Below are 23,208 nucleotides of genomic sequence, written 5' to 3'. Positions count from 1 at the left end.
ACTGCTTGTGTTCCCCAAGAGTTTATTTCTGCTTAGCCTTAAAAATTTAAGTAATTAATCGAAGTATAGTTAACATACAGTTTGGTATTAAATTCAGGGGTACAGCATAGTGATTCAACAACTCTATACATTGCTCAGTGCTCCTCACGCTGTGTGGCCACCCTCTCTTACCATCCAGTGTTACTACAATATTAGTGACTCTATTCCTTAGGCTGTGCTTTTTATCTCTGTGATGTATTTGTTTTATAACTGGAAATTTGTGCCTCTTAATCCCCTTTATCTATTTCACCCATACCCCCATTTGTTGCCCCTTCTGGCAACCACCAATTTGTTCTCTGTATTTAAGACTTTGGTTTTTGTTATTGTTGTGTGTTTATTCATGTTTTGTTTGTATATTCCACATATAAGTGAAATCATATGTTATTTGTCTTTCTCTGACTTATTTCACATAGTGTAATACTCTCTAGGTCTGTTTGTGTTGTTCCAGATGCCAGAGTTTCATTCTTCTTTATGGCTGAGTAATATTCCTGTGTATATGTGTGTGTGTGTGTTTGCGCGCGCACGCGTGTGTGTGCATGTGCATGCGTGTGTACCATACCTTTATCCATTCATCTATGTTTTATCCATTTTATGTTTATCCATTCATCAAATGTTTTAAGTTTTTATTTATTTATTTATTTATTTATTTAAGGATTTTATTTATTTATTTGTGTGAGAGAGTGAGTGAGAGTGAGAGTGCACAAACGGGGAGGGTCAGAGAGAGAGAAGCAGACTCCCCACTGAGCAGGAAGCCTGATGCATGCCTTGATCCCAGGACCATGAGACCATCACCTGAGCCAGAGGCAGATGCTTAACTGACTGAACCACCCAGGCCCCCCTATCCATTCCTCTATTGATGGACACTTGGGTTGCTTCCATATTTTGGCTGTTGTAAATCAGTACAACTACTGTGGAAAACAGTATGGAGGTTCCTCAAGAAATTAAAATTAGAAATACCATATGATCCAGTAATTCTGCTACTGGGTATTTACCCAAAGGATACAAAAACACTAATTTGGAAAGATATATACAGCCCTATGTTTATAGTAGTAGCATTGTGTATAATAGCCTTTCTCTTTTTTTTTTTTTTTAAGATTATTTATTTATTTATTTGACAGACAGGGATGACAAGTAGGCAGAGAGGCAGGCAGAGAGAGAGGAAGGGAAGCAGGTTCCCCGCTGAGCAGAGAGCCTGATGCGGGGCTTGATCCCAGGACCCTGGGATCACGACCTGAGCTGAAGGCAGAGGCTTTAACCCACTGAGCCACCCAGGTGCCCCATAGCCTTTCTCTTTTTACTCTACATTCTTTGCCTCAGATTCTACCTTCTGTTACCACATAGAGAAGGAGGGTGTGGGTGTGCGTGTCAAACTCTGCATTCTCTTTTGAGAAACTTTTTTATTCATTCATTCATTCAATACATAATCATTGAGTAACCATTCTGGTCTAGGCACTGTTCTTTATACTGACGATATGGAGATAACGAAGACAGCAAAGTCCATTTGTCATGGAACTTAAAGTATTTGGGGTAGCAGTCAGTAAATAAGTAAACCAATCAATAAATGAGATAAAGGTAGTGACAGGAGCTACGAAAGAAATTGTGGTGATATAAAAGAGGATAAGTAATAGGAACTTGAAAGCTATTAAAACAGAACTTAGAGAAAGCGTCTCTGAGGAAGTGACATTTGCGCTGCAAGTTGAAGCACTAGAAGCAGCTGTGAAGGTGCAGGGTTGGGGCATGTACAGTTCTAGAGGAGTGAACAGTAGGGCCAAATCCCCTGGGTTGGAAAGAGCTTGGCATGTTGAAAGAGCATGAAGTCATCATTGTTAGAATATAAAGGAGCCACTGGTTAGAAGGGTGTAAGACATTGGTGGAGGCTAGACCAGCTACAGCCTTTTGGGCATGGGAAGGAATCTGGAGAGCCAGTGTGGGGGCATATATTCTAGGCCTCTGGCGCAACGAGGGATAAGATGTCAAAATGTGAGAGGGATGATTGGTTAAGAGGAACACTGAATTTGAGAAGAATAAAAAAAAAAAGAATATGGGGAAATAGAGGGGATCTGGAGTGGGGATAGGCATAGATAATTAGCTAAAAGAAGTGGAATAAGTATAATTCAATTCTGCATAATTCTTGGGATCAAGGAATATATGTTTCAAAAATTGCTGTAGAAGCTTTGCGCAGTGGCAGTATTGTAGCCAATGAGGTTTATCCGAGGCGCCATTATTGCTAATTGAAAAATTGCTGTAGATTTTAGGTTTGTAGTGTATCGTTAGAGAATGCTTTCTGTATTCCTGGCATTGTATTAGACCAGGCACTTCCCCTTGCATCATTTGAGTAAATTCTCACAATAATCTTTGAGTGAATTTGATGTTCTGATGTCTACAGATGAGGAACTCGGAGGGTCTAACTTGCTTAAAATCCATATCCCAGTCTGTATGATTCCAAAGTATGTGCGCCTTTTATACTTCCACTCTGACTGGTACACCAAATATACCTCCTCTTAGTTATCTAAAATATTTCATGTGCATTTTCCCCTGGAATTTTGTGTTGTTTACTGTCATGTTCTCCCTTCTATCCTTTGGAAGCTAGGATAGATTTGGGATGTTTGTGGATTTTTTTTTTAAAGATTTTATTTATTTATTTTACAGAGATCACAAGTAGTCAGAGAGGCAGGCAGAGAGAGAGAGGGGGGGGAAGCAGGCTCCCTGCTGAGCAGAGAGCCCGATGCAGGGCTCGATCCCAGGACCCTGAGATCATGACCTGAGCTGAAGGCAGAGGCTTAACCACTGAGCCGCCCAGGTGCCCTAGATGTTTGTAGATTTGAATGAGGTCTTTTCAGCTTTCCTGAAAGGAGTACCCGATTAAGTATGGAAAATGCCAGTCTAAAAACGGGGGACGTGGGGGTAGGTGGCAAGACTTGGAAACAGATAATCTGATTCACATCTCTTTGGGTAGGAAGAGCGATGGTCTTTCTCATGAACAATACTATACAAGTGGTCACATGTCTTAGATTACAATTCCTTTTGTTTTATAGTAAGAAGATAAAATTTGTTTTGGAAAATTTAAGTAATTTTCAGTAAACTAGCATTTGTAAATGAACTATGATTTCCTAGTTTACAGGTCTCCTTTAGAGTCTCAAAGTTTATTGGAAATGTCTGAGGAAAGAAATTTAAGAAATTTATCAGGCCACAACTTTCACTTGCTGGAAATTGAATATTGACTAGTTTCTATTGGTGGCTATTTCTTTTATGAGGGATTGATCCTGTTTGGATTCTGTAAATCAAGGGTCAGGATTCTGGAATGAAAATGTGTGTGCTGTTAATAAACTCTCATTCCTCAGTGCTCATGAGATCTGAGATCTGTGTTCAGCCTCCTCAGCCAGCTTAGATGCAATAGTTTGTGAAGGGCAGAGCAGGGTGAGATTGAATTTCATTTTAGCATAGATTCTTGACACACAGAGGAATTTTCTTTTGTAATGGGATTCTGCTTTCCTGTCTCCCCTGTCCCTGTCTGTGTTAGTAACTACTTTGCTTCTGAAGGAAAAGATACGTGGTTAGGAAGAGATTCCTTTAGACAGTGTTTTTATCTTTAGCACTGATTCACTGAGCAGACATGAGATGGTCACCTACCATGCATGACCAAGTCCCTACCGTGAGTGGGGCCATACAGATGAATTAGGGGTTTCAAAGTTCATTTAAAGCAGAGTATAACAGAATTCTGGAGGGTCTGAACTCTAGTTGCGGGTTTTCAGACTTGAGCAGGCCCAGATTCAGCTGGAGAGCTAGTTTCCAGTTCAGTAGGTCTGAAGTGGGGCCTGAGAATGCGCATTTTTAAAAAGATTTATTTATTTATTTACTTATTTGACAGAGAAATCACAAATAGGCAGAAGTAAGTAGAGAGGCAGGCGGAGAGAGAGAGGAAGAAGAAGGCTCCTTGCTGAGCAGAGAGCCCGATGTGGGGCTCCATCCCAGGACCCTGGGATCATGACCTGAGCCGAAAGCAGGGCTTAACCCACTGAGCCACCCAGGCACCCCGAGAATGTGCATTTTTAACAAGTTTCTAAGTGCGGCTGGTGGCTGTGGAACACAGTGTAAGAGGCTCAGCCTCTGAGATTCGAATAAGGCTGTGAGGGCCAGATGTCATCCACATGCCTTCTTTCGGTGACCTAGCTTTTCATGCCTGTACTTTAGACTCTCTTGGGTGGCTTACCACCACAATGTCAACAAAGCCCGGTAAAGGCCTGCTCCCTTGGTCACAGTGACTCTTCTCACGATATCTGTATCACTTCCGGCTGAGGCTTCCGGCCAAGTGCTCGTCTCTAAACAAAACAGCTGTTTGACTTCTTGGAAGATGCCCATCCCAGGCCCTTGATTTGATTAGGATAGATGACATTTCTGCCAGGGTAAGCTCCTGTCTGCCCTTTAGCACACCCTCCTGCTTGGCAGAACTGTCTCAGGGACTGCAGGCAGGCTGAGCACGGACTGTGTTCTGTTGATTAACCAGGTTTACACAGGATATGCCTGGGAGATTATCTCTTTAGCCCAGGAGTTGAATTTCCAGGGCAAAGTCCACAGTTGGCCGCTGATAGGCTGAGAACACCTGGAAGAGAGGATTTCACTTGGCTTTCACTTAGCCAGGCCTCAGTCCTTCTTCCCAGAGAGGTCAGGTGTTCTACTTGTCTGCCGCCCAAGCAGGTATCTTTGGGGTGCTTCTCCAGAGCGGTGTGACTGCAGGCACTGCCCCCTTGCTATCTAGTTCAGGACCTGTGGCTTCTCACACACTTGCCTGAATAAACATAAGCTGCCCTCTCTTCCTTGGCATTATCACTTCTTGCAGCATTGTCTGTGCTTGCTTCTTTCCTTGGGGAGGATCTCCCAGGGCTCCCCTTTTCTTCACTTTGCTCATTAGCTCAGCACAGTTGTAGAATTCTGTTTCAGTGTGGGAAGAGATATTAAAAGTTACCTGACTTAGCTCTGCCCAAACCTTTTTCATACCCCTGCATACACAGGAAATGATCATTTTGGTAAGGCACGTTGAGATAATAGGAGGAGGCTCTTGGTAGTGCTGAGCTCCAGCGCTGCCCTGGAGCTTGAAGGAGTCGCTCTGTCTGCACAGTTATCACCCACTCTTGGCATCATGGATGGGAACTCTGGTCCCGTCCCAAGCAAACCAGCGTTTAGAGGTGAGAAAACAGAGCGCCCAGAAAGGTGGCGGAGCTAGGCCAGTGATGCAGGTCATTGCACTTTGGATTCCTCTTCTGTAAGCATTTCACAAGACCCGTAATGTGTTGCGATTTCAGATGAGTAAGTGTGGCATGAAACTGTCTCAGGCTAATTTTTAAGATTTTTTTTTCTTTTTTGATAACAAAAGTAATACATTTGTTTTGTAAACTTTTACACAATAGGAAAATATATGTTGGAATATGAGCCTCTCCTATAAACCAATGCCCCAGGAGTATAATCATTGTTAACAGTGGGTAACGGTGGGTTTTCCTCCCAACAATACATTTATATGAACATTTATTTTATTTTTACAAAAAGAGATTAAGTCTAATCAAAGATGGAAAACAAGAAGTATTGGCAAGGTTGTGGAAAAATTAGGAACCTTTTACACTGCTGGTGGGAACGTGAATGGTACAACTGTTGGAGAGCCGGATTCAAAAGCTAAAACTTATCATATGACCTAGCAATACCACTCTTAGGTAACCCTTCCAAATTGAAAACAGGGACTCAGATACTTATAGCCAGTATTCATAGCAGCATTATTCACAGTAGCCAGAAGGTGAGGAAACAACCCAAGTGTTTAGCCGCTGATGAATGAATAAATAAAATCGGTATAGCCACACAATGGACTATTATTCAGGGATGAAGTTCTGATCCCTGCTACAATGTGGATGAACCTCGAAAACATTGTGCCAAGTAAAATACACCAGACACAAAAGGACAGGTACTGGATGATTCTGCTTGTGTGCAATATCTGTAATTTGCAATTCACCAAGACAGATAATAAACGAGAGGTTTCCCAGGAGTTTGGGGACAAGGGAGAATGGTGAGCCATTGCAAAGTTTCTGTTGGGTTGATGGAAAGTATCAGAAACAGGTAGTGGTGATGGCTTTACAACATTGTGAATGTAATTAGTGTCACTGAATTGTAAACTCAAAAATGCTTGCAATGGCAGACTTTATATTTTGCCATAACAAAATGAAAGAAAAGATTATACTCTCCTGAAAATGTTTTCACTTGGTCATTTACCTAGGTTGTCTTTCCTTGTCAGTGCATTCCTTTTAACAGCAGCATTGGGTTTCTTCAGGTGGATGAAGCAAACTTTAATCCTGCCCCTGTTGATGGATACTCGAGTTGTTTCCAGTTTCTCCTGTCCTAAACAGGGCTGGCCCGCAGTAGCCAGCCATATATAGCTGTCTTTGCCCGAGCACTGTAGTACTTGTATTACCTTCAGCAGAATTCTTAGAAGGGAAGATTTGCTGATTAAGGGTATACTCATTTAAAATACTAGTAAACATTGCCAAACCACTTCCCAAAGAAGTTGCATCAATGTAATTCTCGTCAATAGTATGGAAAGGTTTCTCCTGCACCGTTTCCAACACAGCTATTATAAATCTGATACGTGAAAAGGATTTCTTATTGTTACTTTATTTAGGATTTCTTTCCTTTTTTTTTTTTTTAAAGATTTTATTAATTCATTTGACAGAGGGAGAGCATCAGCAGGGGGAAAGGCAGAGAGAGAGGAAGAAGCAGGCTCCCTGCTGAGCAGAGAGCTCGATGTAGTGCTCAATCCCAGGACCCCTGGGACCATGATTTGAGCCGAAGGCAGATGCTTAACTGACTGAGCCAGGTTCCCCAGGTGCCCCAGTCGCCCCAGGATTTCTTGCTAGTCAATTGAACACCTTTTATGCTCACTGGCAGTTGTGCTTATTCTTTTGTGAATTTTTGTTTAAATACTTTGTTTGCTTTTCTGTTTGATCATTGTTTTTTTCTTAAAGATTTACCAGGAGTTTTTACATATGTGTTACATTAGAACTGTTCACTGTGTAAGTTGCTGATCTTTTTTCCTCCAGATTATTTTTAATTTTTGACCTTTTTTTATTTTTTGCTAATTATTTGCCTTTCACATGTTTTAAATTTTTCTTGAGGCAAATATATGATATTCTCCTTCAGGGCTTGTTTATTCTCCCCTTAATGACTTTCGAGTTGAATTTTGTGTCATACTTGGAAAAATTTTCTTCACTCATCAGAATTATACAACTCATTGATTTTTTTTTCTAGTGTTTTTATGGTTCCAATTAAGCTGTAAATTAAGTTTGTACTAAGGATTGAGGTAGGAGTTAAATTTTATTGATAAAACACCTAGTAATAACCTTTCTCCTATTAAATCAGCTCCTATATAAAAATTTGTAAATGTCTGTTTACTTTAGTGTTTTTCATGAGTAAGGCTATCTATATTTAAATTTTTTGCATATAAAAGTCTTTAGTGAGAGAGGCAGATCAAAATCAAGGAATTGTGCCCAGGTCTTCTTTTTTTTTAATAAAGATTTTTTTTTTTTTTTTTTTACTTGACAGAGAGAGATCACAGTAGGCAAAGAGGCAGGCAGAGAGAGGGGAAGGGAAGCAGGCCCCTGCTGAGCAGAGAGCCCGATCCCAGGACACTGAGATCATGACCTGAGCCGAAGGCAGCGGCTTAACCCACTGAGCCACCCAGGCGCCCAGGTCTTCTGATTGCCAGTCATGGCTTTTGTTTGTTTTCTGTTATCCTTAGACAATGCAGCCAGATTCCTTTCCTTGAGGTTTGGGGATAATTGCATCACTCCTCTTTCTGAAGAACTTTACAGTGAATCCCTTGCGCAATTATGTTTGCTACATTAGACCTAGGTAGTGTGACAGGAAAGCTTCACTCTTACATTATACCGAGTGAGATGAGCTCAGCCCGGCTGAGGTGGGAGCAGAGAGGCAAATGTGTGTTTGGTGCTGAAGAGGCTCAAGGGCCAAAGTCTGGAGGGATGTTAGGACAAGACCCAGGAAAGGTGTGATTCTGGCGGGGGCAGGGAGCAGCAGGAAGAAGTGTGAAGAAATTTGGCCGCTTAGAAGATTAATGAAGATTTTTGAACTGAGAGAAGGAAGAGGAATCATTATTTATGTCCTGATGACTAAACTAGTAGGTCCCACCTAGTTGAATTTTAAAAGTCACCTTTCAGTGCTGGGTCAACCAAGGGTTGCTGTCCCCAAGGGTTGTGAACCCAGAAGAGAAAGGCTTATTTAAGGTTCAGAGTAAGTAAAATCCTACAGCTCGAGAAGTTAGGGTTTGAAAGACCCAGGAGAGCAGCATCGACCTGGCGTCGTTTCTGTTCTTGTCAGCCAGGAACTTAGACGGAAATGTTTTCAGGGGGAAATAGGCTAAATAAGGAAGTAGGAGAAACTCCTTCAGACCAGCAGACATTAATTAGGCCTGTAGGACTGGCTGCATATATACATACAATCCCTACACTTAAGGAACTTAGTAGTTCAGTGGATAAGACATGGAAAATGTCAATACACTGTAGTGTGATTTATGTTCCTGTAAGTGGTACCTGGAGGAAAGGGTTCATTTAGTCACTGGTGGGAAGAGAGGGAGAAAGATAAAGGGCAAGGTTTCACAGAGGAACTAATGCTGATTCAGATTTTGAAGGATAAATGGATTCTTTTTTAAAGTTTGTTCCTTTTGACCACCATGAAGTGTTCTTTTCTTTTTTTTTTTTTTTTAAAGATTTTATTTATTTATTTGACAGAGAGAGATCACAGGTAGGTAGAGAGGCTGGCAGAGAGAGAGAGAGAGAGAAGCAGGTGAAGTGTTATTTTCTAAGTGGCCAACCCAAAGGAAGGGCATTCCAGGTAGAGGGGTCAGTGTGTGCAAAGACAAAGAGGAGTGAAACAGTATGTGCAAAGTTATGTGCCAATATGTATATGCAAAGTTATGTGCCAAATGTAACTGCCAATTGGTCATTTTGGCTGTGCATAGTAGGGAAGGGTGAGTAGAGTCAAGGTGAGGCTAGAGGCAGGTCTTCAGGAACTAGGCCTTCAACGGCTGGTCTGCCATGGCCTACTGGATTACCCCAGACAGAGTGGGTTTTTAAACAATAATTCTCATGGTTTTGTGAGTCTCGTGTGGGATATTCTAGTGTAGATTTAGTCAGATGGTGGCTGGCACTGGAATCATCAGAAGACTCACTCCCCCCATGTGTGTGGTGCCTGAGCTGGGAAGATTCAAGAGCTGAGGCTTCTGTACTCTGTTGCCCTTACTCTGTCTTTCCCTCACCCTCCATCACTATTCCCTGGGGCTACTCTAGCATGGTGGGCTCAGGGATCGCTGGGTCTCTTGTAGTGTGGCTCAGGACTTGGAAGCCAGTGCCCCGGGTGAGGCTGGGGGAGGTTTCCTGGCCTTTATGTAACCTGGCCTTGAAGTTAAGGACCCTCAGCTAGGCCACATTCTGTTCCTTGAGGTAGTTACAGGGGTTCTTCTGGTTCAAGGAGAGGAGTAGCAAACTGTTCGTAAACTTGTTTTGAAATCACCACAAGCATACAAAGAACCTTGAATTTTATGCTATAGGGCAGTCTTGGCTAAACTTAATTCATTGCTTACCATCTTTACAGTATTACCATGGCCTCTTAATACCTGACCTGTTATTTACATAATGTTTAAATCAGCTCACGTTCGAACTTAAATTTATTTTAAAGGAAATGTTATATCTCTCTCTTAAAGTGGAAAATCAATATTCCTTGCCATACACACAAGATAACTTTTAAAGTAAATACAGTGAGAACAAAAAATTTTAGCCAGATACTGCTGCCTGTGAAAGTATCTCCAGTGTTAAAGCTAAGCACAGCAGCAGCGAGTGGAGACTTTCTTCTGAATCAAGTGAGAAGGTTTGAAAGAACTAGCGGATGGAAGACTTGATCACCTTGTGATTTGATGCTGTCAAGGGCGTGCCCCCCAATTCCTTACCATGTTCTAGCCATGCAGCTGCTAGAAGAACTTGAGGCCTGGAGTCATCCAGTAAAATTTGCACTGTAGCAGGATCACTGTAGCTGAAGTGCAGAAAATAGACTTGAAGAAAGTAAAAGTAGGCGCAAGGAGATGGTTCTGAGGAGATTATGGCAGTAAGTCAAGCAATTGATAATAAAAGTGGGGTGAATGAGTGGCCGGCCGGGAATGGAGGAGGTGAACCCAAGGCATTAAGGAGACAGGTTTGTAGGTCTTGGGGACAGACTGAGCTGGAGGGAGAAGGAGGAGGAGAAGTCAGAGACAGCTTGTGGAGTTGGGAAGATACGGAGAAAAGCTGTGGAAAAAGTACAGGAGGGGAAAGTGTTTTATTAGAGGTAGAGTAGAAATGATGAGTTCTGGTTTAGGCATTCCTTTTTCTTAAATTTTTAAAACTGATTTTTTTTTCTTTTTCTTAAATTTTTTTTTTTTTTTTTACCATGAATTCAGTTGGCACTCTATGCATTTGTCTGATTGTTTCTTTGGGGTATTGTGTAGGTTCTTCCTCTCTCCCCTGTATTTTCTGTAAACCACAGATTAGACTTAATTAGATTTAGGGCAAGCATTTTTTTGTTGGGGGGGGGACACTTTTATTTATTTATTTATTTATTTAACATAGAAAGTAGTATTTGTTTCGGGGGTATAAGCCTGTGAATCATCAGTCTTACACAATTCACAGCACTCATCATAGCACCTCCCCAGTGTCCATCACCCAGCCACCCTATTCCTACCCCCCTCAGCCCCCCAGCAACCTTCAGTTTGTTTTCTGAGATTAAGAGTCTCTTATGGTTTGTTTTCCTCCTCTTATGGTTTGTTTCCCTCCTCTTATGGTTTGTTTCCCTCCCTGTCCCATTTTGTTTCATTTGATGCAGCAGATCAGAGAGGCACATAATATCTGGTTTTCCAGACATTATTGATGCTAAATTTGGTCACTTCTTAAGGTAGGGCCAGCCAGATTTCTCCACTGTAAAATTATAGTTCTCATTTTATAACCAGCAGATAATCTGTGGGTAACCTTTGGCACTATTCCCCATCAATCTTTCACTTAACTGGTGTTATTTTTTAAGCTTTTTATTGTGGAAAGTGTCAAACATACATAAACATAGAGAAAATCAAAGATGAACAGCCATATATCCGTCATCCATCTTTAGCTTTTCTTATCAGTGCTTGGCCTAGCTTGTTTTATTTCTATCCTTGTCCACTTACCCCTCCTTCTCCATTGGATTTGGGGAGCAGATTCCAGGCATCATATACCATTGCATCCATAAATCCTTCACAATATCTCTCTAAAAGACCTTTCGGACACATTTTAGATGTGTTAATTTCTGACCAGTGGATTTTAGCTGCCCTCATGAGGAAACAAAGAATGCTGATGGTTAAACTGATCCCGAGTTAGGGCTTTACAAGTAGGTCCAGTGGAAGGAGAAAGGGCTAGAGATTTGAGGGTGTGATGAATTGTGGATTCCTGCTTGAAAGTTCATACTGCCCCTCAGTCTTTTCAGTCTAAAGACTTCATCTTCCATCCTCTTACGGTGACTGTACCTTTGACCTCATCACCTGGAGCCCTTCGGCTTTCAGGATCCTAAGATCTGAAATTCCCTTTGTTCCCCAGTCTTCTGAATGTTTACACCTCCCACTCTTCATTGTCCCCTCTGGACAGCTGATTCTCTGACCTTTCCCTGCCTGTGGAGCCTCTGAGTGCCCTCGGGACTGCCCACTTATTTTCCTCTTCAGACCAAACCCCAAAGATAAGAATTCCAGTCATGTGCTGGATTACCTGAGTTCCCTCCCTCTCTTCTTCCTGTGTTCTTCAGTCCTGGTGGGCTCCATAATCAGATTTTGCTGCCATGGTCCCTAGATTTCTGAGGGCTGCTTCATTTTTCAGAAGCACAGTTCCTGATGCATCCTTCCTTTCTCAGAAAATTTATATGATTTCCCGGACAAAAGACAAGACCCTTTAACTTGGTTCTCAAAGGCCTCTGAGAGCTGACATTTCTTAGTCTTTCCACTTCTCCTTTTCCCTGATCTACGTCCAGTTAAACTCCCACCAGGCTGAACATTTTGCTGTCTTCTATGTCTTCTGCTTCCCTGCCTCCAAGACATTGCTCATGTAGTTCCATCCACCCAGGTTTGCCCCTTCATTCTTTTGCCATTTGACCTTCCCTTCCCAGTGCAAGGGCAGCCCTTTCTAGGAATCCCTCCTGCTTCTTCAGTTGGAAGTAATCCCTGTCTACCTAAATCCACACCATTTCATCTCTCCAGTGGCCCTTAAAATAGTCTTCCTGGTATGTATTATGTTTATGTTTCTGTTCTATCCACCTTACTGGAATGTTTGCTCTCTGAGGGGGGACCCAGGCCTGAGGCATTTTGGTGTCCCAGCCAGCACTAAGCACATTAATTTACACATGTTGGTGTTCACTATGTATTAATTGAATGCACATATGATTCTAAGTGTGAATGGAAGGAATGTTAAGTGTGAATTCCCCTGGCTTACCAGAGTCTGTCCTGAAGATTTCCTACCGCTTCTTCTGTTCTGGTGGGTAAAGAATCAGACTTAGCTTGACCTGGCCCTGTGGAGGAATAGACCAGTCTCCTGACCCACATTGCAATGGGTGAAGCACCAAGCATGTCCCACTGTGGGAGCAGGAGCCTTGAGTACCAAGAGTTCCAGCAGGATGTTTCAGGTTTAGGGAGTTAGGCTGGCTTGGCTACATTCTGTGCACTGTAGGGGAGAGGATTTCAAAGTAGTACAGAAAAAGGAAACACTGAGAATGCTCTTGGCAGAGGTAGGAGCAGAGGGATTGGAAAGCATGGTGACCCTGAGGGGAGGGTTTTCTTTTCATCAAGTGAGGCCAGTCCTTTTCCTCCGTACCTCCCAGGGCTGAGCCTCAGTTGGATATGGGAAAACATGTGGGCATGATATTTGCCATTCTTCCTGCCTTGGGACCTTGAGTCATAGTCTAACTCTTCATCTCAAATTGCCTCCTGTCTCATTCTGTCCAACTATTGTTTGTCCATTAAGGTCTTGCTCACATTTCATCTCCCACAGAAAACTTATCCTGAGCTCCTCTAGCCCCTCTGCTCCTGCCCATTGTACTTTAGAGTACTTTTACTCTGTTTCTCACATTTGAATTATTTCCTACAGTTATCTTGTCTCCCTAAGTTAGTCTGTGAGCTCCTTGAGTGTAAGAATCACATCTCATGGCTTTTTTTTTTTTTCCCCTGTGCTGAAAACAAAGCAGTGATCAGTAATTACCATTGCTTTTATGGAGGAGCCTGATACTAGAGCTTGGAAGATCATCAGTAGCAGAAGAACTGAAGATGGGAAACTTGGTCCTGGGCTGGTTCTCCAGAGTTTGGGTCTGGGGAGACAATGCCTGTTCATCTTTACAATTGCCTAGTGTACAAAAGAAGAGAGTGGGTCTCCTAAATTCTGGCTTTTGAAACTCTGAGTTCAAATATACTCAGCATCCAGGCAGGTAAGGGAACGAGGTTTTCAGGGCCTGGCCTCCAGGGAAGAAGAAGGAGGGCTGATGGCTGGGGCCCCACATAGCAGTGGCCAGCTTGGGGTAAGCTGGCACCGTGCCAGTTCCTCTCATTCGAGGAGCTGTAGGCACACGTGGTAGATTGGAGCTTGAAGGATCCTTCACCAGCCTCTTTCCCGAGCTGGAAGCAGGACAGGGAGCAGCAAGCCAGTTGGCTGACTTGCCTTTTCTGCCTTAAAGTACTTTGTTTCTGTTGCTAGCAACAGACATGGGTAGTGTAAATAAAACACAGACACACAGGCACATAGACACATATGTAGAGACTGAAAATTTGAGTTGTCAGGGGCAGGAGTGGGGGCTGAGGTGGAAGGGGACTGAGAATGTGTAACTAAGTTTCTGAAGATACTGAGTATGCTGGATCCTCCTCTAGCCTTTGGCAATAGGGTAGCTGAGTGGGGGCGCCTGGGCTCTCAAGTAGGGCCTGGATACCACAGGTGTCGAAGACGGTGCTTGTTAAAACTTGGATGCAGAGCTTCCCCCAGGCAGATACTCCTCTGAGGGAAATGCTGCTGATCTGAAGGCTGCTGGCAGCTTCTTCCTGTCTGTCCTACCTTTCTTTTATGACCTTTTGCTCACTGATCCCTTGTGATGCTACATGTGCTGTACACTGATGGGCAGAGGCTGGGGCATTTCTGGTGGTCTTGACCTGTTAAAGCCCCCCAGGGTCTGCACACTTAAACATGTGCCTAGTGTTTTGGGTAATGTCCTGAAAGCTGTGATCTTCCCTAGCATGTACTGAGACCCATTTAGCCTTGCTGGGGTGGGTAGTCCTACCAGCAGGATGCTGAATGGTTAGTGCCATAAGAACTAACAATTGTGTCTCATGTGAGATGAGCTTTTTAGAGACTTGAGTTCCAGATAGACTGGGAGGAGCGTAGGTAATGAGGAAGACTGTGAGTCTCCGTTGCTGGAAATGTAACTAGGGGTGGGTTAGGTGTTCTCTCTTCCTTTATTCCTGGGTCCAAAAGGCATTTAAGATTATATCTGGAGAACATTTTCTGTTTCTGTTCAGGGGGGGAAAAAAAGAGACTGCAATGATACGATATGTCTCATGGAGTTACTGCATTTGTTCCTACAGGAGTTAAAGGTTCAAGGTACTTGTGCATGGGTTACCCATTTTTTAATTTAGAAGGTCTGTAATATTATCCCTATAATAACAGCAGTCTGACTTATATACTGATAGCCTTTCTTGAATAGGAGAGAGAGGAATAGAGTTACTGTCAGGGTCTGGGGATTGCACATGACCCTGGAGTGGCTGCAAGGGCTTGCCTCCCATGTGACCTCTATCAACCGTGTAGTCATGGTGGTGCAAAGTCTGGGAGCTCTTGACGAGACTTGGTCACCTTCTCTCCATTCCCTGGTTTAGGTGGCATAGTTGACTAGGGCTGTTATTGAATGGGGTGGGATTTAGTCCACCTCTGAAGTTGATAAAACTCCAAAACAAGAGGTAGTACTCCTCCAAGTGGTCAGAGAGAATGCTGGTTCTTGTAATAAACTATGTTCTAGACCACTAAGCCTGGCTGGCTTCGTGGAGAGGCTTAAGGGGGAGGCATGAAGACCTTAAAGAACTGGACTTCATCTCTCACCCCCGTCTCCGCCCCAACAATTTTCACAACAAGTTGCCAGTGAAGTTTGGTTGTTGATGTCCCTACCTGCACAGTTCAAGTGGGCAGGGAGGTTGACGCTGAAGCCCCTCCCACCAGTTAACAGCATGGAGGGTTGTGTTGTTTTCCATACTGTGTCCTCAGTGTCTGGCCTCCTGCCTGGCATAGAGGAACTGCATGGTCATTGTTTGTGGATTGAGCGGTTTCCCAACCTAAGCTCGTGAGCGATGTTAGACTGGGCCTTGAAGTTTGGATAGGATTTGGATGATAAGAGAGGAAGGAAAGTACTCCAGGCTGGAAGTGGTTTGAGCACAAAGACATGGAGGCATAAATGGACATGTTTGCAGCAGGAGGTATTCTGCCTGGAGAGAGAAGTGTATTTGTATGTGTGTCTCTGTGCTGGTCTGGGTGTCTTTGTGTGGAGGGGAATGGAGGGTGTGGTGGTATGATGTGGGATGGTTGAAGGGGAGAAAGGAAGAGAGAAGTATGATAGGTTGGTAGCCTTTGACAGGGTTCAGGAAAACCTGGGGGAATCTGGGTCTGGTATGATTGGCAGTTAAGGAGCCCAGAGGAAGGACATAGTGATATTGATGTTCTAGGATGCTTAGTCTGTCATTTATGAGCAGAGAGGGCTGGACATGGAAGAATAAAGGAAAACTAGTAATGATAATAGTAATACTTCACATTTATTTAGTGCGAGGTGATAAGCTAGAGAAAAATTACACAGAAGATGACATAGTTAGCTTCTTAATATTTGGCTATATTTGGCTTTTATTTGGTTAAATAAGAAATGGCTCCAAGGACATCTTCTTCCTGGGCTCTGCTTCCCAAAATGCATCCTTGAATCTGCTGGAGCTGGTGCTGTTATCTGGCTCAGCTGGGCTGCTAAGTTTCTGCATGCTCCCTGCCAGGAACTAATGTCCTTTGGCCTCAGCTGGGGTGTGTCCCCAATCCAGCCATCTGGAAGGTCAGAGAAATTAGCCACTAGAATGTGCCTATTAGTGCGATGAGGGGTTACAACCTGTCACTGGAATCTTAAGCCTGGGAACTGCTTCTCTCACAGGGCTTTTCCAAGTTGGAACAGGCTAGCTGTTCTAGCACTGACTGCTCCCTTATTTGGACACTAAATTTTCAGGGTGAGATTGAACTTCTGCTTTGGTTTAGGAGAGTTTTTAAAGGATCTGATATTCTTTTGAGTGATTTTCAGAGATAACGTGACATTAGAGCCATACCTTTCTTCACCTGATTCTTTCCTTGGCCTCTAGCCCATTCACTCACAAGACCAGGATGGGGTCCTGTCCTCTTACCTCAGTCTTCCTAGGGGAAAAACTAGAGAACACATCATGAAGCCAAGAGTCAGGGTGGCTGAGGCTCGAGAGTCTGGCACCAGGGCTTTTGGGTGTGACTTCATGCCCAGCGCTTGGGCTTATCTCCTGACTTTGGGGAACTTACTCTGTGTATCGGCTTGGTGGATTTGTAGTTTATCAGCCCAGCTTCATGGGGTGACCGGCCAAGGTGGGGAGCAAGGTACAAGGGAGAGGTTTTGGGGGGTGGGGGTGGTGAATGGTGGTGGATGGTAGTGCGTGGTGGTGGATGGTCATGGTGGGTGGTGTGGTGCTGCTGAGGGTGAGGAATCTTTCGTGGTAACTTTGAGAACACGCTTCTTTCCTGCCCACACCCCACCATGGAAAGCTAATTATACTAAAGCCCTACCCCCTCAACTTCTGCCTTTCCTTGTGGTTGACCTCTGTGAGCCTCAGGAATCTAGCTCCTAATGGTGTCATTGGATCCTCCTGGAAGAAGGAAAGCAGGAAGGAGAAGAACATGTTTCCAGTGGTGTGCTTTCACTAGTTGGAACTCGTTGTGGGGCAGCCGTCAGCCCTTTGGGCGATTACTATGGGCTTAAAGTGTGATGCTGGATTTGGAAGAGGCTGTAACTCATAGAGACAGGTCTGACTGGGGAGGGGAGGCAGGGCCTCCCACCCAACCCCAGGTGAAGGCTGAATGCACTGAGAAAGGAACGGTTCCTGCCCGGAAGGAAAGCACCTCAGGCGGCGGTAAATTCTTTTTGCGCAATGCCTCACTTCACCTGCACAACCACACTTCACGGTGGGAACTGTCATTTCCATATAATTGAGGAGGAAACCAAAATTTGGGAGGTTGGGAACTCCCAGCTAGTAGAGGCAGAGCTGGAATTTATATCCAAGATCATGCTTTTCCATTATTCCTTATAGAGGAAACCATGACAAGCCATTTATTTTAAGACACTTTTTTATTTTAGAATAGTTATAGATTTACATAAAAGTTGTAAAGATAGTACAGAGAGTTCCTGTAGACCCTGCAAGCCATTAGTTTTTTTTTTTTTTTCTTCCCCTACTGGTCCATTTTATGAGGATTCATGGAGTGGGAGAGGGGGAGTACAGATTTGGAGTAAGGATATATTTTCCAAAGATCTTAACTTGGAGATTTTTCAGCTAAGAGTTCTGAAAGTCCCATCAGAATACATTGTTTCTTCCCTATTTCCACTGTATCTCAGCTCTGCTGCACTAGGCTAGACCTGGCTTTGACATCTGGTTTAAGAGTCAAATACCCTAATTTCTGTGCTCTCAGTAGAATGAGATAGCAGCAGAGTTTTGGAGTTAGGGAAGGCAGGTCACTGTGGGGATGGTCCCTAGCGCTTGGCTCCTGGACATTCTTCTGTCTGAGAAGAGGGGAGTGTTAATAGTTTGAGCTGATGTTTCATGGCCTGGAGCAAGAGCCCTCCTGAGGGACGCAGGAAACATCAGTGTGGTGAGACCTGTTTGCTTGGATGCTCTCTTGAGTCTGTCCTTGCATAGTGTGGAGTATCTCGTATCCATCGTATCCACCCAGGCCTCAGTCTGCAAGCAGGCAGGCTGGCTGTGGGCAGGATAATGTTCGTGGGCAGCTGGTGTGCTTTGTTTTGGGCCCCAGGCACGTTCTCCATTTAAGGGAAAGGGGTCTGCAATCTCCTTGGCTCTGGGTGTGAATGGGCTGGCCCAGAGTTTGCTCATGGCCTTTGCTGGATGTGCTTTTTCAATGAGATCATTTCAGAATTACATTCCAATGAAATTATATTTCACTCAGGACGTGAAACTGGATTTGTGTAAAAGCATTGGCACTAAAACTCAGGGCTCAGAGCAGGGCAGAAATGAAGATAGGGATAAACAGCTCTTCTTTAGAAGGAGAGACAGAGAGAGAAAACAGTTGTTAAAGGATTTTGTATAGAGATTTGGTACACTGTGAGCATCCCTGGGGAGTCGAGATTGCCCCTCAGACCCTGGAGAGGCAGATTTGATGTTTGTTGTCCCAGCTGCCTGCCACTCCCAGGCAGTATGGGTTCACACTCTCACACTGTCCTCTCTCATAGCTTGTTCTGTTTCTGTCTCTGTCTCTCACACGCACACACACACACACACACACACACAGCCCCTCCATGCTGACATTATGATATTATTGTACTCTGTAAGATTCTGATTTGTATCTCTGTGTAAATACTGTTCTCTCCTCTCAGAATGCCCTTCTCTCTCCTTGTCTGCCTAGGAAACTTTGGTCACTTTCTAAAACTCATGTCGGTGTTGCCTTCTCTGAACTCTGTGGTGCTGCTGCCTTGAGACAAAGTATTTTCCGGGACCTCTGTGCTGTCATCCCCTTGTGCATCCTACTCCATTGAACTTCTCATCCGCTGTATCCGGAGAGCAAGGACATTTCCCCCAGGACCCCGTACTGTGCTTCATAAAGACCAGGTGCACAGTAAATGATTGTGGAAGGAAGCGAACGAATGAGGACTTGGATGCAAGCCAAAGTTGGGCACTGCAGACAGGGCGAGCCACAGAGTGGTGGCTCACTCAGCATAAGTAATGTCAGAGTCCCCGAGACTAGAGAGTCAGATTTGTGGAAAAGGTGATGCATGTGTGTGCACACAAAAATACAGGGAAGTTTGAGGACTGGTAAGATAGAGAGCCCAGTGAGTTCTAAGTTCCATGAGCAAATTATGAAGATCGGGTCTGAACTCAGGGTTAGATGACACCGCTTCCTAAGTGATCTGTGTGAAGCCACAGCGGGATAGGGAGGAAAGAGCTCTAGATTTGGAATTGGGGGTTCTAGTGGTGCTGCTGCTAATACTGATACGCAGCATCGATAAAGTAACATAAAGAAGCAACATAGTCTTTACTGTGGACCAGATACCATTCCAGGTAATTTTCATACGTGAGTCCATTTATCCTTACAATAAGCCCTGTGAGGCAGCTACAGTATCAACTGTTGCCATATGAAGAACTGAGGTCACACAGCTACAAAGGAGTTCTTGACCTGGTTCTGCACTTACTGCTTGAGTGACCTTGGGGCAAGACCAGCCTCCCTGCTCCTCAGTCTCCTTGTAAAATGGAGAAAATACTGGTGCCTGACTGGCTTTGTCTGTAGAGCATGTGGCTCTTGGTCTTGGGGTAGTGAGTTTAAGTCCCTTGTTGGGTGTAGAGACTACTAAAAAAAGAATGGAGGAAGTATCTATTGCATTCAAGCTCTGAGGCTTGTTTGGTAGGCTCCACTGAGATAACATGTGAAAGTGGTTTTGGGAGGTATAAAGCACTCCTCAGTACTGTGGAGCCAATGCTGGAGAAGAAGGGAAACTTGCACGGTAATTGTGGTTTAGATATTGGGCTTGTACTTAATGTGTATGCCCCACAACTGTGGGGCCACAATTGTATTTCATGGCTCCTTTGGGCTACATCTTTGGTTATATTTAGAATTGGGGTTTGAGCTGTTATTAATGAATCAAGAAACCAGTTTTTATTGGAGCCAAACGTATATATGAATAGTCACTAGAAGCAGATTCTTCGGGCTAACCAGTTCTTCCTTCCTAGTCAGGGAAGTAGTGTGGAAGCAGGGTGGTGGACATTTTCATGGGGGAGAATTACTCTCTCGGGCCCTGAGGAGCAGTGAGACCACTTGAGCCGGTGGTAGAGAGGCTGGGCTTGTACTGTGTCAAGAGAAGAGGCCTGTGTCAACTCCCAAGAGCCCAGGTGCCCAGCAGTGACTGCAGGAATCTGTGGGCTGGTGGATGTGACCTATTTTTGCTCAGGTGAGAAATTTGTGGGGAGTTTTAGAAATTGATTTACGTCACCATTGCCTTGATAATGGAGACTGTGTCCAAGAAGGTGGTCCTTTTTGTGGGCATTGGGCCCATGAAGGTGCTGATGCTTAGGCTTGGGATGAGCTGTGCTGAGCCAGGCAGTAGATAGGGAGAGGGGTGAAGGGGATGGAGGAGGTTTATCTCCATGTGCAGCCAAGGAAGAGCAGTGTGGCCCTTCTGAAGCCTGGTGTTAACTAGTATTCTCTGCACATCCTTTGAGCCAAGCAGCCTCCTCCATGAGGCCTGAGCTTGGAGTGCCTCCAGCCTGATAGCTGCCTGGATGGGCCCTGATGCCTGTGTGCATAATTATAGGTCACTGAGCAGAACCACTAGTCAGCTACATCCCTCAAAAATGCCTAATTGTAGGCTACACGTATGAAAATATACAAGAGATTAGACGCATGTCATACCTCATTACAAAGAGCAATGGCATGAGTCAGATGTGACTTGGGTGGTTGTTAGTATGTGAGAGCTGCTTGATGAGCTTGCTGGCTGGCCCAGAAGGACGCAGGAGGCATATTCCCTGTGCTTCCCTTAAGAAGACTGGGCACTTAGGGAAAGGGGAGAGAGTAAACGCTGGGGCCACTGCTTGCTCTTTATATCCGCACTTACACATAAATGGGTGTGGCTGCCTAAAGGTGGATCTGATTCCTCTTTGGGAACGGTCTCCAGCACCAGTTTATAAACCACATTAGAAAATGTCACTTTTGAGTCCCAGGACCCTTGGCATTTGTGAGTCTTTAACATTCCTGGATTTAACCATTTCTGACACTCCTGAAGTCCTGTGAAGTATAGTAGTTTGTAAATGGTGGATTGTCAACCTTAAAGGTAAAACTTACCTTACCAGCACATGAGGTTTATTCAGGAATAGCAGAGAATTGCAGTTCAAGACAAGCAAGGTATGGCAAAACCATAGGCAATTCCAAAGAACAAAGGAGAAGAACTTTTTTTTTTTTGGAGAGAGAGAGAGTGTGTGAGAGTGTGCATGGGGGTGGGGGTCTGTGTGACAGGGGAGGGACAGAGGGAGAGAGAATCTTAAGTAGTCTCCATGCCCAGCTCCATCTCACAACCCTGAGCTCATGACTTGAGCTGTAATCAAGAGTTGGAGGCTTCACAGACTGAGCTACCCAGGGAGCCGGGATGTTCTTTTCTTGAGGAAAAGGGGAAGTTGGGCAGGACTGCTATTGACAAAAAGCCTGTTGGAGTCAACTGGGGGTTTCAGAATGTAGTGGCTTTTTATTGGCTCAATTGTGACAGCCTCTTACTGTCTGGGCGGTTGCTGAGGGAGGAGAAAAACCTTCTTTCCTCCTGCTAGGACAGGAAAGCAGCTAAAGTACTATAGACTTCTGTTGGGCCTACAGTTGTGGGGGCTCCCACTTCTGGCCTCCTGACTCCATTTTTTTTTTTTTTTAAAGATTTTATTTATTTATTTGAGAGAGAGAGACAGTGAGAGAGAGCATGAGCGAGGAGAAGGTCAGAGAGTGAAGCAGACTCCCCATGGAGCTGGGAGCCCGATGTGGGACTCGATCCCGGGACTCCAGGATCACGCCCTGAGCCGAAGGCAGTCGTCCAACCAACCGAGCCACCCAGGCGTCCCTCCTGACTCCATTTTAAATTAGGTTTCTTTCTCTTAATTTTCACCCTGAGGTGAGTTTGAACCATGGTGCTGCAAGGACTCAGGAGAGCAGGGTACTTTGTTCCAAGTCATGTCTCTCTGTGCCCAGCGTTGACATATCTGCTGAGCTCTGTAGACCTCCATTCAGAATGATCTTTGCATTTATGAGGAAAGTAAAATGGGTTAGGATAGGGACTCTATTTTTTTTTTTTAAGATTTTATTTATTTATTTGAAAGACAGAGATTACAAGTAGGCAGAGAGGCAGGCAGAGAGAGAAGGGGAAGCAGGCTCCCTGCTGAACAGAGAGCCCGATGCCGGGCTTAGCCGGGCTCGATCCCAGGACTGTGAGATCATGACCTGAGCCAAAGGCAGAGGCTTTAACCCACTGAGCCACCCAGGCGCCCCTGGATAAGGACTCTTTTTTTTTTTTTTTTTTTAATTTTTAAAAAGCTTTTTTAGTATGTGGGACGCCTGAGTGTCTCAGTCTGTTAAGCCGCTGCCTTTGGCTCAGGTTAGGATCATAGGGTCCTGGGATCGAGTCCTGTATTGGGCTCCTTGCTCAGCAGAGAGCCTGCTTCTCTCTCCGCCTCTGCCTGCCACTCTGCCTGCTGCGTGCACGCGCTCTCTCTTTGACAATTAATAAATAAATAAAATCTTTAAAAAAATTTTTTTTCAGTGTTCCAAGATTTATGGTTTATGTACCACACCCAGTGCTCCATGCAATACATGCCCTCCTTAATACCCACCATCAGGCTCACCCATCCCCCAACCACCCCCCCAAACCCTCAGTTTGTTTCTCAGAGTCCACAGGCTCTCACACTTCATCTCCTCCCTCCGATTTCCCCCAATTCACTTTTCCTTTCCTTCTGATGTCCTCCATGTTATTCCTTAGGCTCCATAGGTAAGTGAGACCATATAATAATTGACTTTCTCTTCTTATTTCACTCAGCATAATCTCCTCCAGTCCTGTCCATGTTGATACAAAAGCTGGGTTTTCATCCTTTCTGATGGAGGCATAATATTCCATTGTATGTATGGACCATATCTTTATCTATTCATCTTTTGAAGGGCATCTTGTCTCTTTCCATAGTTTGGTGATTGTGGCCATTGCTGCTGTGAACATTGGGGTACAGATGGCCCTTCTTTTCACTACATCTGTATCTTTGGGGTAAATAGCCAGTGGTGCAATTGCAGGGTCATAGGGTAGCTCTATTTTTAATTTTTA

At 44.3% G+C, this 23,208-nt stretch overlaps 1 protein-coding gene and 1 non-coding gene across 9 annotated transcripts in view; both read left to right on the top strand.

Moving 5' to 3' along the window:
• Nucleotides 1-23,208, top strand: part of DENND2B (DENN domain containing 2B) — a 154,008-nt gene that overhangs the window by 58,086 nt on the left and 72,714 nt on the right. Inside the window, exon 1 of one of the 8 annotated variants that reach the window (XM_044258782.1) lies at nt 15,158-15,600. The exons of 6 other annotated variants lie outside the window; for them this stretch is intronic. The gene's annotated coding sequence lies outside the window, so the exon portion shown is untranslated. Of the gene's footprint in view, nt 1-15,157; nt 15,601-16,721; nt 16,746-23,208 lie in introns of those variants that run through there. One more of the 8 variants, XM_044258783.1, reaches the window with a different exon arrangement.
• Nucleotides 2,210-2,350, top strand: LOC122914691. Its single transcript, XR_006385818.1, has one exon. It is a non-coding gene; the product is annotated as a U4 spliceosomal RNA (small nuclear RNA).

Source organism: Neovison vison, chromosome 7 (genome assembly GCF_020171115.1).
Source record: "Neovison vison isolate M4711 chromosome 7, ASM_NN_V1, whole genome shotgun sequence".
NCBI classification, from domain to species: domain Eukaryota; kingdom Metazoa; phylum Chordata; class Mammalia; order Carnivora; family Mustelidae; genus Neogale; species Neogale vison.
Note: the sequence above shows the minus strand (reverse complement) of the source record. Positions and strands in the feature narration are given on the sequence as shown.